This window comes from Prionailurus viverrinus, chromosome A3 (genome assembly GCF_022837055.1).
Source record: "Prionailurus viverrinus isolate Anna chromosome A3, UM_Priviv_1.0, whole genome shotgun sequence".
Classification (NCBI taxonomy): Eukaryota; Metazoa; Chordata; class Mammalia; order Carnivora; family Felidae; genus Prionailurus; species Prionailurus viverrinus.
In genome coordinates, this window is record NC_062563.1 from 122,684,592 (window position 1) to 122,703,154 (window position 18,563).

The 18,563-nt window shown below is 47.4% G+C and overlaps 1 pseudogene; it reads right to left on the bottom strand.

The window, feature by feature from the left end:
- Positions 1-3,045: 3,045 nt before the first annotated feature.
- LOC125163038 (U6 snRNA-associated Sm-like protein LSm1) lies at positions 3,046-3,421 on the bottom strand (annotated as a pseudogene).
- Between the last annotated feature and the right edge of the window lie 15,142 nt (positions 3,422-18,563).

Sequence of the window (18,563 nt, forward strand, 5' to 3'; positions counted from 1 at the left end):
GGGCACTTGGGTAGCAAAGCTGGGTTAGGGGATTAGGTGGGTTAAGCGTCTGATTCTTGATTTTGGCTCAGGTCGTGATCTCATGGTTTGTGAGTGAGTGAATTTGAGCTCCACATCAGGCTCTGTGCTGACAGTGCAGAGCCTGCTTGGGATTCTTTCTCTTTCTCTGCCCCTCCCCCCGCTGCTCACATGTCTGCTCTCTTTCTCTCTCTCAAAATCAATAAATAAACCTTAAAAAATTAAAAAATAAAAATGCAAAACCATTCTTAGCTCCCAAGCTGTTTAAAATAGGCTTTGGGCTGGATTTGGATGTGGGCGATAATTTGCCTAACTCTGCTATAAATACACCATATGCCTTTACAGAATCTACTATTCAGTTAATAATTTTACTACTTCCTGGACAATATGTGGACCTTACAACACCTTAATACCATTTACCCAACTCCATTGTTCCTTTTCTCTTGTTTTGGTCATGTATTTGACTTCTTTATATATTTGAAATCCCATAAGACATTATAATTTTTGTTGTTTTAAATAGTCAATACTCACTTTGATTTGCTCTTATATTTACCACATATGGTGCTCTCTATTGCTTTCTGCATTACTTTTCTTCCAAGTGGGATTGCTTTATCAGAATAACTTCCCTTAGTATTTCTTTTCATGTATATCTATTGATAATGCATTTTCTTATTTTTTATTTGCTTGGCATTTTTATTTGTCTTCATTTTTAAGGGTATTTCCACTGGATGTAGAATTCTAGACTGGCAGTTACTTCCTCCCCCTCCACAGCCTTTTAGCTCTGTCATTCTATTGTCTTTTGCCTTCTATTGTTTGTGTACAATGGGTCTTATTACTGCTCCTGTTGAATTTTTTTCTCCCCTGACTATTTTAAGATGTTTCTTTTTATCTTTAAGTTTTTGAAGCTTTACTATAATGTGCCTTTGTGCAGTTTTGTTTGATTTTGTGTGCTTGTGTTTGTTAATGCTTCTTGAATCTGTATATTCTTGGTATTTGGCTCTTCAAATACTGATCCTGGCCCATCTGCTTTCTTCTGGGATTCAAATTCCACACATGCGGGTTGTTTTCACTATATCTTTGTTTTCACTGTATCTTTGTTTTCACTGTATCTTTGATGCTCTTTTCCTCTTTCTTTTTTCTTTCTCTGTCCCTCTTTTTGTGTATATATATATGTATATGTGTGTTTAATCTGTTTTCTTCTGTTTCAATTTGAATATTTTTCTACTGATCTATTTTCCAATTTACTAATCCTCTTTTCTGTTGTGTCTAATCTGCTGTTAAACCTATCTCTTGCTTATTTATTGAGCCCTTAGTTTTAGTTATCAAATTTCCCAGATCTAGAATTTTTGTTTGCTTCTTTTAGAATGGATTCCAGGTTTCTATCTTTCCATCTACTTGTTTGAATATATTAATGCTAGGTTTATAGTCTTTGATAACTACAGTATCTGGGTCACCTATATGTTTTTCTACAGTCTTTTGTTTTTTAATTTGGTTTTATTTCCTAGCAAGCTGTATAATTTTTGATTGAATGCTAGATATTGAGAACGAAGAATTACTGAGGGTCTGGATAATTTTGTCTTCCTTTGGAAAGGAATTTTTTTTCCTAGCAGGCAGAACACCTTGATCCTATCAGGAATTGAGATACTTTGAAGCTGGATTTCAGGCTTTGTGAGGGCTGGTCTCTGCCTGGCTTGTCTTGTCTCTTAGGGTATAATCCTTCATCTGTCTCAATAAAAATCTAGGTTATTCATGGCAATGTCTTCTCTTTGGTGGGCTGTAAACATCAATATTTTTTCTCCTTAGCACTTGGAGACTGCTCAAACTCTGACTGGTTTTTCAGCCTTTTAGAAGCTGTTTACTGCTTAGTTTCTTGGCTGCTTGCCTATCATGTGGAAAGCTTAGGAATGAGAAAATTCCTTGAGGGGAAATCAAATACAGAATGCCTGGCTTATTTCTATACAGGCTTTTTCTCCAGGATAAGGGTTCCGTATGTTCTGGCTACTCCTTGAGAACTGGCAAATGCCCGGAAGGGAAAACATGAGGGAAACTTAGGTTTTACTCACTGCATTTCCCTTTTCTCCAGAATCTTGGCATCTAAAGTCCTGCCTGCTTTTAATCTCTGATGACTTTTAACAGCTATTTTATGCAATATATTTAGCTTTTATAGTTGCTCTCTGTCAAAGACTCTAGAGATTTATTGTTTGTTCGTTTTTGAATTTTGAGATTCATATTTTATTTACAAGCAAATGAAGGATGTCTCCTAATGGGTGCCTGGGTGGCTCAGTCAGTTGAGCGACCTACTCTTGGTTTTGATTCAGGTCGTGATCTCATGGTTTGTTAGTTTGAGCCCCACATCAGGCTCTGTGCTGACAGTGTGGAGCCTGTTTAGGATTCTCTCTCTTTCTCTGCCCCTCCTCAGCTGGCTCTTGCACTCTCTGTCTCTCAAAATAATAATAATAATAATAATAATAATAAAGGATGTCTCCTGTAATGCTAATATGGGACAAGAAGAGTAATATAAAGAAGTAGTTGCTGGCTCCACAGTGATGTGTGAAAGGAGCCCATGCCACTTGAAAAAAAAATTTTTTTTAATGTTTTTATTTATTTTTGAGACAGAGAGAGACAGAGCTTGAGCAGGGGAGGGGCAGAGAGAGAGAGGGAGACACAGAATCCAAAGTAGGCTCCAGGCTCTGAGCTGTCAGCACAGACAGTGGGGTTTGAGTTCGATGCGGGGCTCGAACTCACGGACTGTGAGATCATGACCTGAGCTGAAGTCAGACGCTTAACCGACTGAGCCACCCAGGTGCCCCAGCCACTTTTTTTTTTTTTTAAACAATGGTCTTGCCATTAAAAAGGGGGAAAAATCCACATGATTTCTTCATGATGCACATATGAAAGAATCAAAATAAAAACGAGTTTTCAAAACTCTACAGTTTCCAGTCAAATGTGTGAGGTGGCCAGATGTCATTTTCATTCAGTGACTGCCCCTTCTCCCCAAGAGCAATAGCCTCTGAGAAACTAACTGACTTAATGCTCATTGAGGGTATCTGCCTGAGGAATGGAGAGACCCTGATCCTTCAGAGCCTGGTCTGCTCCTCTACCCTTTGTTCTCCCAGGATTTCTTCAACGGACACTTGCTGGCGGGGTGTATCGCTCTGCATTTCCAAGTCTGTTTCTCTTAGTAGGACCACATTTCCTCTTCTGACCACAAAAATCCCTTGAGGAATATCACTGTACTTTTTTACCCAATAAATATGCTCCAAAGTCTGAAAAGTAGCACTAAATTAGCAAAATCATCAATGCTTCTTATAAAACTAATAAGTGTCCTTCCGTCTCGAAGCAAGATCAAGTGCTTTTTGTCCACGTCCTTGGTGAGCCTGGTGGTGCTGGGCATATAGTTCATTCTGAGCTGAGATAAGACTGTAGTGTAGAGTGGAGGTGAGCTAGCGCATCTAACACCTCCTTCTTCCTACCGCAGTTACCGCCTGGCAAGACTGGGACAGGAACCCTGACCAGGAATAGCATGTCTGTCCCAGTTTTAGCAGCCGAGGCCTACTGGAAACCCCTCTAGAGATTTGTTAGTTTTTAACTTTTTAAAGTTTATTTATTTTGAGAAAGAGACAGAGTGAGTGGGGGAGGGGCAGAGAGAGGGAGGGAGAGAATCCTAAGCAGGCTCCATGGTGTCAGCACAGGGCTCGAACTCACAAACCTTGAGATCATGACCTGAGCCAAAACCGAGCTGAAAGCTCAACTGACTGAGCCACTCAGGCACTCCCTAGAGATTTATTTTTAAAAGTGGTTTCCAGGACATGTCCCAAGGCCAGGGCACATTAACTATCTCTTGCATGTTTTGAGACACCGCCAACTGGGGGCTGAAAAGGTCTTTTGGCTTCTTCAACACCTTCAACAATAAATTATAAAACTCTATTGAATATGGGGGCTCCTGGGTGGCTCAGTCGGTTAAGCGTCCGACTTCAGCTCAGGTCATGATCTCGCCGTCTGTGAGTTCGGGTCTGCGTTGGGCTCTGTGCTGACAGCTCAGAGCCTGGAGCCTGTTTCGGATTCTGTGCCTCCCTCTCTCTCTGCCCCTCCCCCTCTCACACTCTGTCTCTCTGTCTCTGAAAAAGGAATAAACCTTAAAAAAAAAAGCTCTATTGAATATAATTTGTAAGTATTAACCACTTTGTATTTTAAAATTCAGGGGCGCCTGGTGGCGCAGTCGGTTAAGCGTCTGACTTCAGCCAGGTCACGATCTCGCGGTCCGTGAGTTCGAGCCCCGCGTCAGGCTCTGGGCTGATGGCTCGGAGCCTGGAGCCTGTTTCCGATTCTGTGTCTCCCTCTCTCTCTGCCCCTCCCCATTCATGCTCTGTCTCTCTCTGTCCCCCCAAAAAATAAATAAACGTTGAAAAAAAATGTTTAAAAAAAAATAAAATTCAGATTAATGTGCCAAGTATGATCATTCTCAATCAGATCACTCAGTTTACTCTAACACTGATTCTTTGTGAAATAAAGCTTACCATCTTTCACTATATATTGGTGTGAGGCATTCCATTTCAAACTTACACACACACACACACACACACACACACACCATACATCATGCCTCTTTTGGCCCTTCTGTGAACCCTGACCTGAGCTGATATTCTGACTCTGTTGTTACATCACAATATGACCATGGTGAAGCCTCTTTCAACTCCTGGCCCTCAATTACTTTATTTAGAGTATGAGGTAGGGGTGGGGAGTGGGATGGGATCATGCAGGGGCTCACAGGGTCCTTGTAGCCTTGGTAGTCAATCTGTCTTCTATGATTTGGTTTGGGGAATCCTTTGTGGAACAGTAGGACACTTAGACTGATCAGAACAGTGGATCCTTACTCAGACCACAGAGCTCACTCCCTTAAATCAACTAGTCTCATGGCTGAGGGGCCATTCTCCCTGGGACATGGGGGCTGAATGGATGAGCTGGAGGCTGTGTTCCTGAACAGACAGGCACCCTTGGCAGTGGGCCTCCCAGGAAGCCGCGCCCTCATGTGAATGAGAGAAAACGTCTCACACTAAAGCTAGCCCCCCTCCTTCACCCCCCACCAAACCTGCATCTTTCAACTATCTCAGCCAGGGATTCCACACTGAGAGGTGGTTGCTTCTCACGCTTCTTCCAAATGTCTCCCTCCTGTTCTTCCCGGGTCTGCCATCTTGTAAGAAATCTACGAAGAAGATTAACCTCTCCTCTGCCCAGAGATAGTTTTAAAATCTTTGGTTTAGGATTAGCCCCTGTGCTGCCCCAGAGCCTGTTTCCTCCATCCCCTGTCCAGCTGTGTATCATGGGATGTTGACATGGCTGCTTTCTGAGGCCCCCCTGTCAGCGGACTTCCCTTGGGTTTCGTCAAAGAGAGACACTGGAGGGAGACTGAAGGCAAGAAGGGAGAAGCCTATGCATTTCCCTCCTTTTCCCTTTGCCTTGAGTTGATAGAGTGCTTGGCAGAGGCTGCAAGTGTCGCGGCCCCAGCTCCTCAATGATTGGCTCACTGTGGTTTTCAGCCTCTGTTGGGTGACCCCAGCCCCCAGCTCAGGTGACTCTGGATTTTCTTTGTCCCTCCAGCTTAAGGATGACAGTAGTTTCCTTTGCATTCATCTCTAGGGTATCTTACCATCCCCTGTTTTCTTCCCAGCCTCTTTGATCATGTAGAATACCAATAAGTGTTATGGAATACCCTGTGTATGAATACTTGAAGGGCTTGCTGTTTCTTGTTTAAATCTCTCCTAATTGAGTTGCTAAAAACCATGCTTCAACCATCTTTCTCCTTCATATATGTATAAGCACCACAGAAACACGTTCCCCTTCATTTCCTTTAGCACCTCCTGAAGGAGACAGAATTCATTCACTCATTTCTTCACTCAGTCAATGAATATTTGGTGAGGTGCTACCTAACACCCTAGCCAAGTCCTGTGCTACAGGATAGAGCAATGAACAAAACAGGTAATGTTTTTGACCTTGTAGAGCTCACAGCTCTGTGGGCAAGCCTCATACCCTTAGAATAAAGTGTATTGAGAGTGAGACACTATTGTAACACCCAGTCCTGGGAGATAGACAGACTTGGGTTTATATCTCAGTCCTGCAAATTACTGTAGGTTACATGAACATGGGCATGGTGTTTTGCCTTCCTATGTGCCAGTTTCCTCTTCTTTAAAAGAGCACTCAGTTATCCAGTTCATGCCTGCCCCAGCCTCTTTACATGTTCAGTGTGGATTCTGATGCTACTAGCTTCATGGGGTTGCTCATGATTAAATATGTTGCTATTAGAGAAAGAGACAGATTCCCTGAAAACAAACTCACACTGAAGATTTGTTTCTAAAATCAGTTTCCAGGGGATCCTACATTCACCATTGCTGAGATGCAGGTTGGAAAGGTGAGGTGAGGCTAGACACTCAATAAGAAGGGGTGAAGTTCAAAGCGTGGATAGAGACAGCTGCTGGGAGAAGCTCCCGACAAACTTAGGATCACACCATGGCAGTTTCTTCTGGCAGCCAATCTGTAGCCACGCTGGTCTGCCTGCAAGTGGAGGTGGGGGCCCTTCTTTCCTCTTTGCTTGTCAAGATGTCACCCCCTCAGGGAAGGACTCCCTGATTTCTCATCCAGGCTAGGTCTCCCCGATTCACGTTCTCTATTTTCCTTGTGATCGTTGTGATCACGGCCACCACCGCCGCCATCATCATCACATCATTGCTAACGCTTGTGAAATGGAGCACCCCGCCATGTTCCAAACGTTATGCTGTGACGTCCCACGGGAGAGTCTGGGAAGCTGCTCGGCCCTGTGCTATTGTGATTAAGGAGTGTGTGCATGTATGTGCATGGGAAGAATAAGTAAGCCAAGGCAGGACATTTCAAATCATCAAACACTCGAAGTGAAAATATGCTGACTGTGAATTTACTATTAATTGTGTTGTAAGGTTTTGAAAATTCCGATTCCATGTGAGTCAGAGATACACATGTATTGGTCACCATCAGGGTTCAAAGACCTGGATTCATCACTTGTTCTTTGTTCTCATTCTCGAGGCTGCAGATGGAAAGGCTCACGGTGCATTCCCTGCCGCCCGGGACCCATTTTCCTGCCAGCCCCTTGTCTCCGCTGCTTGGCCACACTCTGGTCCTTCTGGTGGCTCTGTTACTTCTTTAGATCCAGACTTAAATGAATCATTTACTTACATTTCACTCGCGATTTTTAATCATCCCACCAACAATAGTCTAATACCATTAAATACTTGCAAAATCTAATAAAAATCAGTCTTAACCTCATTGGAATCTCATTAAGAATAGGGATGTTCTTTTTGCTAAATTGTTGGACATTATTTTATCTGGGTTTGTTTTGTTCACATTGTCCAGGCGAGCAGGTGGATAGATGGAATCCTGGAGTGTGGGTTCACACCCTCAAAAATTCTTTTATCCCCTTTCTTGAGTTTATAGATGAAGACACTATAGTCTGAAACAGGGAGAGGACTTTTCCAAAGTCTCACATGAAACTTGTGGCCATTAAGGACCAGAACTCAGGCCTCCTGCCTCGGAGTCTAACATCTCCCCTCCAAGATCTGGGCTTTGAGCCCAGGCACTGATTTATGGATTTGAGGAGCCTATCGGCTGTTGAGCAATTACTAGCTGATCAGCCAAGCACTGTTTCACTGAACACATCTGGAGCTCGGAATGGACACCGGCAGGGTTAGGAGATGAGAAGAAACTGACTGAAAATCCTCCAGGGTGAGGTTCACATGCGGGCGATGAGTGGTAGTCTCCTTAAAAGTCACACCGCTCACCCCTTCTTTTCCACATCAGTGCAAAGGTGGCATGTCTTCTGGTCCTGCGCAGTCCCACGGGGCAGGTATTGACAAAGGCCTCCCGTGGCCCCAGTGCTGGGACAGGCAGGAGCTGTTTGTCCACCCTGATGAACAACATCTCCAATAAAAGGACTCATTTGGTAGGATTGAGTAGTTCACAGACAAAGAAACAAGGGGAGAAGGCTCAGGCAGGAAGCCTTTTATGATTTATCAATGCACAAATACTGGCATCTCTCTCTCCCTTGAAAAGAAAAAAAAAAAAAAACGACAACCCAGTGCTAATATTAATAATTATGCCAGCTTTAGTATAGCACTTTGCGGTTTACGATGTGCTTTTGAATGCATTATCTTATGGCATCAGTGGGAGATTGGGGAAGGGGAGAGCAAGGGGGCTGGCACTACTGGGGAATCAGCGGCCTTTGTTTCCCTGGGGGTCCAGCCTGGCTTAGTGGGTGGGTGCTGCCGCTGAAGTTATCTTGCTGTGAATGTCCCATGTGGGACGACCCACTGAGCTGCTATTTTCCTGTGGAAACTTGAGCTAGTCTCTCCAGATTATACCCTGGAGTCTGTTCTTATTTTCCAGCCTGGAACTTCACTCCTCCTTGAGCTGAAGACTTGGCTGGTGCTGGACATCATTCCCCACCCCTTGCGAGCTGCTCTGGGAAGGGCCGGGCCCCTGTGTGGGCCTGTGGCTGCCGGCAGAGTCCTCCTTCCACAGCTGGGCCCGCATTGGGACAGAGGTGCCGCCACAGCTGGGACTGTGTCGAGTGGCGTAGTCCTGAGATTTTTGTTGCCGTGTGCGCCTGTCCATAATGGGCCCTTTAGACCCTGTAGGTGGTGAAGGGGCTGAAATGCTACTCCCAAATATTAACAAGTGCAGGAAAATGTAGGCTTTACAATGTTTTCCTCCAGAACCAGTCTCATCTTTGCTTTCCTCCCAGTGGCGGGGAAAAAGAGTAATGGCAACAAAAAGACAAATACCACCCCCAGTACGAGCAGTCTTTAACCTTGCCCACCCAAGGCAGCATGATTTCTTCTAGTATGAAGAGTGCCCCCTCCCTGCACCCCAGGAAATAAAGCAATTAAAGTGCATACTCTCCTTCAGGTCTGTGACTTCCCTCCACGTGGGCTCTTCTGCTCTTCTTCCTCCTGCCCAGGAAAGTGGGCAGGAGGACATCTCCCGGTGCCCAGGTGCAGGACATCTTCACATCTCTGGCTTTGATGGGCTTGCTAGGCCTCTGGCTGACATGCTTGGGCACCTGTCCTGGGGCAGCCTCTGGCTTCACCAGTGCCACTGCTGAAGTACCCACTGCTGAGGGTGGGGGACTTGTCGTCTGTGTTCTCGGCTCAGGCAGAGCATGGCCAGTGACCCTGGGGCTTGGAGGGAGGAAGCTTCTCCGTTCCTTATGCAACATTCCTTGGGCAGTGGGAGATGAGGAGGCAGTGCTCTCTTGGGCCACCTGGACCACTCCTCAGGCACTTCTAGTTTATTGCCCTGTGCCTTGGGGAACACCTTGCCTAAGGACGGTTTTTCTGTGGGCACTCTGGTTTTCCTGAGATGCGCCCTGGGGAGTCAGGAGGAAGCTGCTGTTGCTGGGGTTTCCCTGCACACCTGTCAGCTGACCCTACCAATTTCTCTTCTGCCCGCAGAGGTTCCAACCACTAAAGAGAGCCAGAAATTCATGCCTGACCCTCACTGCACTTTTTCTCTCTCTTCCAGCCCCTCCACTAGCATCGGATGAGGTTCTACCTCAGTTTTCAGGTAGGTGCTTCTCTGCTCTGCGACCTTCTACGAGGCCTTTTTCCACCTTCACTGGGCAACCAGCTTCGTTGTCTAGCCCGGCAGGAGGGATGCGGGGAAGAGGAAAAAAAACTTGGATCCATGAAATCACATTGGGAGCCATTTCCAAAAAATCATGACGCTTTATAACATCCGTATCAGCACGGAGTGATGAGTCTTTGGGACATAGTAATTCAGTCACCTTCTTTGGGTCAGGTCTCTACAGCTCCAGCCCTGCCAGGCCAGCACCCCCCACCCACCCACCTCTTCCCCTACGTGTGGCTGCCGCCTGCCCTGCCGCCAAGCCCTGTGAGTGACCACAGGCCATGGGGCACCTCCTCACTCTCAGCTTTCCTATGGGCCCAGACCTCTTAACCCAGAAGTCTGCCAAAAGCTGGGCTGGTGAGTATTCTGAATAGAATTTTGGCAAATGGATAAGGTTTCACATTTACTAAATTTCTGAGTCTCTTTTTACGGGCACTCAAACTGGGAATCTGGACCATGCACACTTTGAATTTTTTTTTTAATAAAATAACATGTTTTTGTTATTTTGGGGGCAAACCTTTCACCAAACAGAGTCAGAGGTAGTCTGCACCCTGCATTTTGTATACCCCTTGTGATTTTTGAAAATAAAGATGAATAGTGGGCAGTGAATGCCATGGCTTTATGAGAATCAGTTATCTTAGGAAATCAAAGTGGGGAGAGGGGGCTTGGGCTTTACTTTGGGATTTACTAGACAATTTGTTAATCTGCTCTCTCTTTCCTCCAAAATGTCTATATGATTTGAAGCTTGGCAAAGGAGAGTAGGTTTGAGTTCTAATAAAATGCATTACAACTTTAAGCCAGCTGGCCTGTGTGTTTTTGGAGAGTGAATGTGGAGTCCAGACAGAGTTCAGGTGGGCCTACTGAGGGGTTTCAGGTGGGATCACTGGCTGGGAAAATGTATATATATGACTTCGGATCAGATTGGATCCCGCCTGGGGACAGAAGCCTGTACTCCCCTCTATCCCTCCCCTTGGTGCTTACCTTATCTCTCTGCCTGCTGGGTCCCCACCTTTCCATTCTGCGTCTTATCTACACTGGTCTCCCTGCTGCCACAGCCACCCCTCCCCCCCTCCCCCATACAGATCCCTACTTTGCAGCTTTGAAGTTTTGCTCGGGCCCATTCACTGCTGGTGGTGCACCCTCTGTCCTCTCCCGAGTCCTCCAGCATCCTCTCAGCTTGCCCTGTGTGGCTTGCTCTCACAGCCCTGCACAGCACTGTCTCCCTAAGAGCTCCTGTGATGTCAGATTCTGAATGACTTGGCCTTTTTCGTGCATGCAGGCTGGCTTTGCTGTTAACTTTGCACCTGCCTGTGTCTTAGCCTCCTTTGCTCTTTGGTGTCCCTGAGACGAGGACTGGGTATTCTTCTCCTCTGTTCTCGTGTTGTCCACCTTGGGTCTCGACTCATCGTCATGGTCAGTAACTGGTGACTGGGTAGTGACAGTGTCTTTCTTTTCCTCCATCAACCAAACCCCAACTGACACTAGTTCATTTGTATCTGGATCACCCCCATCATTCAGAAATGATTGGACAAAGCCACATCTGAACAAATTCTGCTAATTCCTCCTCTGTAGCCTGTGTCTGCCGCCCACACTCCCCCCCCCCCCAACCCCGCCTCAAGGCAGGGGCCCTGTGACAGAGAGAAAAGCCTGAGTCATTGCGTTCAGTTCGTAAACAGTGAAAGTTGGAATTGTCTTTGCCTCTGGAATGGGAGTCTTGAGAGGTTTTTTCTTTTCACCTCAGTTTTCTGGTAAAATCATGAAAACAATGTGATTGTGTCTCAGAAATCTAGAAATATATCTAGATTTCTCCTCAATGGTCAAATTTCTTAGTAAATGCTTATTTTTCAAAAAAATAAAACTTGGGAGTGTTTCTGTAGATTTGTATTGGGCAAAACCAGTGCCTTCCATTAGCAGAGCAATGATGATGGTGGTGGTGTATTTTGGGGGATGGGACGGGGGGAATATGGATGGTCAAAACCGGCCAAGCTTCTTCCTTCCTTTTGGTACTCAGTATGGACCCATGGAGCTCCGGTCTCCTGTTTCCCTAAAACCCAGAGAATGTCATTCTGGTGTGCGTTGCTGGTTGGTAATGTTTGAATTGTAACATCATTTCTGCTGCAGTGGAAATTTATTAACATGCAACCTAACTGCTTGGTAGGAACATTTTCCCTCATGTTGGGGAGCCAACCCACTTGCTACCTTGAGTCTGGCCAGCTGTCCCGGTCTCCTTTGCTCTCATCTGGTCAGGGGGATAGGAATGGCTTGTGTATCTCTATGTCCTCAGGTGGAAACAAACCCGTTGTTGACTGCAGAAAAAGTTGCTCAATCAAACTGTTTTATTTACACAGCACCAAATGTCCAGAATCATCTGTGAGTTTTTTTCTCCTCGAAACTGACAGAATTGGCTTATTGTTTTGGCACCTGGAGGCACAGGGATAAAGAAATGCTTCAAAAGCTTCAAAGATCTCCCCAGGTGATCTCATCCATACCCAGTGCCTTTAAATGCCACTTCTATTGTGACAGTCCCTAATTTGCATCTCTAGGAAGGACTGTCTCCTCTGTCCAATAGCTTCTCCAGATGGGTGTTATAAGCCTCTAAAACCATCCACGTCTCTAACTGAGCTCTAGCCGGTTCCCCACACTCTTTTCTTCTCACGCTCTTTCCCATGTCAGAAGATGGCATTAGCGTTTACCTAGTTCCACAAACCGTATCTGGGAGCCGTCTGTGAGTCCTCTTCTTTACGCCTTCATCAGAGAGGCCGGTTGATTCTACTTCCAGATTTTATGTGAATCTCCTCTCTTCTGTCCAGTGGGACTCGTGTCACCTTGTCGGTGGCAGGTATCCCTTCCCTGAAGTCCACTAAGACTTACCATCAGTGCTTCTTGCGCCTGCTCTTGCTCGCCAATCATTGTGCACACAGCAGTCTTTTCAAAACTTACATTGGGTCCCATTACTCTCTTCCAAAACTTTTCACCCTATTGTACTGAGAATAAAACCCAAGTTGCTTGTCTTAAATTTTTTTTTAACATTTATTTACTTTTGAGACAGAGAGAGACAGAGCATGAACAGGGGAGGGGCAGAGAGAGAGGGAGACACAGAGTCGGAAGCAGGCTCCAGGCTCTGAGCCGTCAGCCCAGAGCCCGATGCGGGGCTCTAACTCACGGACCGAGAGATCATGACCTGAGCTGAAGTCGGACGCTTAACCGACTGAGCCACCCAGGTGCTCCAGCCAAGTTGCTTGTCTTGATTAGTAAGGCCATTCCTGATCTGCCCCTGGTTATCTCTGCAACCCTATCTGGTACCTCTTCCCTTCCCTCCCCCCCCCCCCCATATCCAGTTGCTATGGTTTTCCCCGTTCCCGGACCACCTCTTTTTCACCCCAAAGCTCTTGCTCATGCCATCCCCTCTGTAGCAAACACCATGTTCCCTCTGACCACGTGGCTGGCTCCTTCTTAGGGTCATAGCTAAAAAGCTACCTGTGTAGTGAGGACTGTCCTGAGTGCTCCAGGTGAGTATGTTCTCCGTCCACCTTGATCTTCTCCATCACTGCTCCCTCCCGGTTGTGTTACAGCATTTCACCTTTTGGAATTGCTTAGTTTTCTTCTTGTTCACTCTCTGTTTCCCTCCCTAGGTCGTGATTTTGGGGAGGGCAATGCCATATCTGTCTTGTTTACCACATACCCCAGGCCTGGCATAGTATTCAACTTGGAACAGGTGTTTGTTGAATAAACACTAAAGACCTACAGGATGGGGCTGGTAATACTGCCCAGGTAACCACACTGCATTAAAAGAGATCACGCAAGGAAGTGCTCTGTAAACCAGAGACTCATGTTAATGATGTCAGTGGTTAACTGTATACAGTGGGAGAAACAAGAATAGGCGAAAAAAAAAAAAGAAAAAAGAAAAAAAGAAAAAAAAGTTTTTATGTCTGATTGAAAACTGAAGGCAACTCTGCTCTCCTAATTCTAGAAGAGTCGATGAGAGAGCTGTTTCCAACCCAGCAGCGATGACCATGGGACAATTTCATGATGTACATTTCTTTATTTTTTTAAGTTTATTTATTCATTTTGAGAGTGACAGAGACACCACAAGTAGGGGAGAGGCAGAGAGAGAGAGGGAGAGAGAAAGAATCCCAAGCAGGCTCCATACTGCCAGCACAGAGCTTGTCGTGGGGTTCAAACCCACAAAGCCATGAGATCATGACCTGAACTGAAACCAGTAGTAGGATGCTTAACCGACTGAGCCACCCAGTCGCCCCCAAAATGTATGGTTTTTTTGTACTTCTTCTTTTGCCTTGGCTACTAAGAAGTCTAAAGCTAAACTTGGGTCTCCATTATCATGCAAACATTAGCCAAAAAACTTCTGTTAAATACAGATAGTGTTTTGTGAGAGTAACTAGCACTCTGCCTGACACACAGAGGAAGCTCAAAATTAAATAGTAATGTCCATGTGAATAGTCTTAGGTTTTATTGTCCCTTTGCCATTTTCATGGTAAACGACCTCATATCCTCTTTGGAAGTAGGGAAAGCATCAAGCAGTTTTGCTTTTTATTACTGTAAAAATAAAATTATCCGTAATAGCTAAAAGTGGAAACAACCCAAATGTCCATCCACTGACAAATGGATAAATGAAACGTGGCCTATCCATACCATGGAATATTATTTGGTAATAAAAAGAAATGAAGTGCTGATACACACTACCACACGGATGAACCTTGAAAACATTATGCTCAGTGAAAGAAGCCAGTCACCGAAGACCACGCATATTGTACGATTTCATTTATGTGAAGCGTCCAGAATAGGCCATGCACGCAGACAGAAAGTAGAGGAGTGGCCGTCTAGGGCTGGATGGTTGGAAGCCATGGAGAATGACCGCTAGAGGCGGTGGAGTAATGAAGATTTGGGGAGTAAGGAAAGTGTTCTAAAATTGGTGGTGGTGGTCCATGCCCTGCTCTTTGGATGTAGCAAAAACCGTTGAATTGCACTTTAAATGGTGAATTGTATGATATGTGAATTATATCTCAATAAAGCTGTTAAAATTGATTAATAAAATTATAGTAAGAGCCCCCCTGGCTCTCTGAGGGTCGCATGACTGAGCAGGCCAATCAGAGTGGGTTTACAGGCGGCAGCTTTGATTGGGCCTGAATAATAGCTCCTCCCCCTCTCCCTTCCCCTCCCTCCCCCACCTAAACGTTCTCTCAGCCTTCTCCTGGGGACCCTGACCAGAGAGAGTTAGACATGGGCTTCCACCCTGAAGGAGCTAGGTCTGTCTGGGAGCTGAGCAGGGTGCAAGGGGTTATGGAAAGGGTGCTCGCAGTCAAGACCCAGCGCAACTCCCTGGCCGCAGGGAGGGTATTGTGGGGCTTCTGTGTGGAGAAACATCTTTCGCCACAGCAAATACTGTTTTATTTCTTCATTCTCGTGTGACTTCCACAGACGGTTCCCGTGCGCGGTGCTGGGGACACAGAGATGACTGTGTGTCCCCGCGTGGGTGGGGCGCCAGAACCCACCGCGGTAGGGGGAGGGCTGGAGGCCGCGGGAGACCCCGAGACGCTGCTCAGGGGCCCCTGCGGGGCTGCCCGCGCAGTTCGCGCCGGAAGGACGAGAGCGCTTGGCTTGGCTGGCGGCTCAGGGGCGCGTGTTTTGCAGAGAGCTCCGACCCGGGCAGGTCACACAGCTTTCCGGAACTGGCCCCAGGCTGAGGGCTGCTTGGTGGCCTCTCCCGGTCAGGGGATGGAGCTGTGAACGCCCGGCGGGAGTGGCTTTGAGGCCGGACTGGCTCCCTCGCTGCGAGGTCTTTCCTCGGGCACAGGTGAGGGGCCCCTGCTCCCCACTGCTGAGCGGGTCACCGCCTGCCCCCGGGAGGGGAAGGGCGGGCCGCGCGCGGTCCCAGAGGGAGAGGGCCCTGCCGGGAAGGCTGGCCGGCGAGACGCCGGGCTCTGTGCGGGACGTTTGCCACTAGAGGGAGTGCCACGTCGTTCTCCGTCCCCAGCACTGGGCTCGGGTGGCAGCCAGGGCTCGGGGTTCCTGAGAAGCTCACTCGTTTGCCCTTTTCCATTTAAAGGTTTCTCAGAAGCAGCCGGACTCGAGAATCCTTAGCGTTGTTTGGCAGGCATTCGCAGAGCCCTTGAACTAGGGATGCAGCCTCTGGCCTCTTGCAAACCTCTGGGGCCTTGGGCAGGGATGCTGGTCCCTAGAGAAGCTGTCCTTCGCTCCCAGCACTTGAAGACCTGAGAAGCGCAGGGAGCCTCACTTCTGTTTCCCTGTGCGGAGTCTGGTCTGGCCCTCAGGGCTGCAAAGGACAGGCCCATGGGTTCTGGAGAGCGGTTCAGCTCTATGCTACCTGGAAAAGTAGTTTAGTGCCTGATGGGAGAGAGCAGGATGGGGACATGAGGTGAGGCCAGGCTGTCAGGATGTTGAGGTGGTGTTAGAGACCTGGAGACAGGAGAGCTGGCTCCCAGCATCTCAACATGGGGCTGGTGGAGCTGATGGGCACGGTGGGGGTGGTTAGACCCCAAATTTGGGCAAGAACAGCTCTGCTGTGGCTCTCTTGGCTTGGCCCTTAGGTAAAGGGCAGCAGAAGATTGTTTGTGGATGCCCCTAAACCCTGCCATGAGAGGTCCCCACAGGTCCAGGTTGGGCTGGCTACCTACAGTGGCTGGCTGATGGTGGCTACCCTTTAGAGGCAGGGCTAGGACCAAACAGGGTGTCCCAAGCATAAGCCCTAGGCCCTGGCCACTGCCGACATGGTCACTAAGATTTTGGACCACATCCCAAACTTCTGACCCAGCCCCTGCGAAGGGTGCAGGAGGCTTGGGGTCCATTTCCCCCTCCAGCATCGACCCCTGGGTCTGGGAGAGGGACCATCCTTTGCAGTCCTCGGGCACAGGCAGCAGGGGTACAAGAATGCAAACCGGGGGACTGCACGTTGCAGGAAGCTGGTGTGCCATCTGCAGTGGGAGTGGGTCAGAGCTGGCCTGCTGAGGCTCCTGTCACTGCTGTGGTTAATGCTGGTGATTACCATGGTTACCCGAGGCTGGAAGCTCTGACAGTCAAAGGCAGAGCAGGAGAAAGATGTCCTCTCCCTGCTCTGAGCCACATGGCTGCCTCTGCCTCCCTGGTAAATAGAAGAGCCTGAACCAGAGAAATTATTCTGCTAGGGTTCAGCCGATTCGTGCATCACCAATCACCAAGCATTGGGGCTTTTGGGGGGCCCTGTCCTGAGCACATCCCATGTGAGGGAGGCAAAGGAGATGTCCTCAGTTTTGCTCAGTCTTGGGAGGACAGGTCCTCAGGGAGCTCAGAGTCAGAGGAAGGAAGCAGCTAGAAGGACAGGTGGAGAATTCAGCACAGGCTCTTGAAGATCCAGCGATGACTCTCTGGTCCCATGCTCCAGTGCCAGCCCGAGGTGGTGAGAGCACCCTCTCCAACCCGGGTGCTGTCTGGGGTGTCAGGACACCTGCTCTGCCACTGGTTGGGAGTCCCAGCTCCTGCTGGGCCCTGGTTTCCCCATCTGCAAAATGGGGTTAACGGTTACTAATCCCTACCTAGTCCAAGTCTGTGGGGAGGAGTTTTTAAATGAGTAATTTTGTGCATTGAAATGAGACAACAGATTTCAAGTCTTCGGAGAAAAGGCCTTATTTATTATTATCATCAACTCATTGAGCAGAAATTCTGTTTATCTCCTTTGCTGCCTCTCCAGTGCTGCATGAATTGAGAACCATAATACCTCAGTGAGATGGTAGGGTCTGCACAGCTGCCCAAATCCTAGCCCTGGGGATTCCTGGGGGGCTAGGGAGGCCGGGCGGGACTTGCTCTGAGCTTGGAGGGGCTACCAGGATCAGGAGCAGTGTGCCAACTCCAGGGCCGAATGCTACAGTGGGAATCTGCAGGTTCTCAAGCAGGGTGCCTAGCTGGAGTTGTGAGAGCTGGGGCGAAGGAAGCAGGGGCTGGTGGGTGGAGGAGGCTTGCTTTGAAGCTCTTTCTCTTTGGTTCATTATCATTATATGTTAATTTTAAAAATGAGAAAATGCAGATATGCCAAAAGAGAGAGAGAATGAAGAAAGAAAATTAAATCACTTATGTTAAATTAATTAAATTCTGATACTCTGTTCTGGTAAGGAGTATCGCGTAGAAGGTCTCCGTAAGTGGCTGAGGGAATGAATGAACTCAGGTGACTGTAAACTGTCTGATAGACACCTGCCAGACTTTTGAAAAAGAAAGATTTTTTTTTTCCAGAGAGGTTTTAGGTTCACAGCAATATTGAGCAGAAGGTACAGAACCTTGCCATGTACCTCCTATGCCTACATGTGCATAGCCTCTTCTGTTATCAACACCCCCCACTAGAGTGGCACATTTGGGCAATCAATGAACCCATATCGACACATGGTTATCACCCAAAGCCCATGGTTTACATCAGCGTTCACTTTGCTATTGTACATTCTATGGATTGGGACAGGCATCTGCCATTCCGGTGTCATATGGGGTATTTTCACAGCCCTAAAAATCCTCTGTGCTCCATCTCTCAAACATTTCCCCCTCCGCACATCTGCACGTCCAAACACTCCCCCATTATATTAATATCTATGGTTTTCAAGATAGGAGTATGCTCTACACATTGATGGGAAACCTGTTTCCCCTCTGAAAAATGAAATGGGGATAATAAGCATGAAACACCCCCATCTCAATAATTTGGATCGGACCGCTGACGTCTTTGTGTTATTTGGCTATGGTCATGAGGCTGAAGTTAGGAAGGACAAGGATAGAACATGAGGAAGGACAGAGTCCCTCTAAGGCTGGGCGGGAGAGGAGACCAAGAAAGGCAAATGGTGGCACAGGACGTCCCTTGGGGACACAGTGCATTGCGTACCACTGCCCTCTGCAAGAGCTGTGTC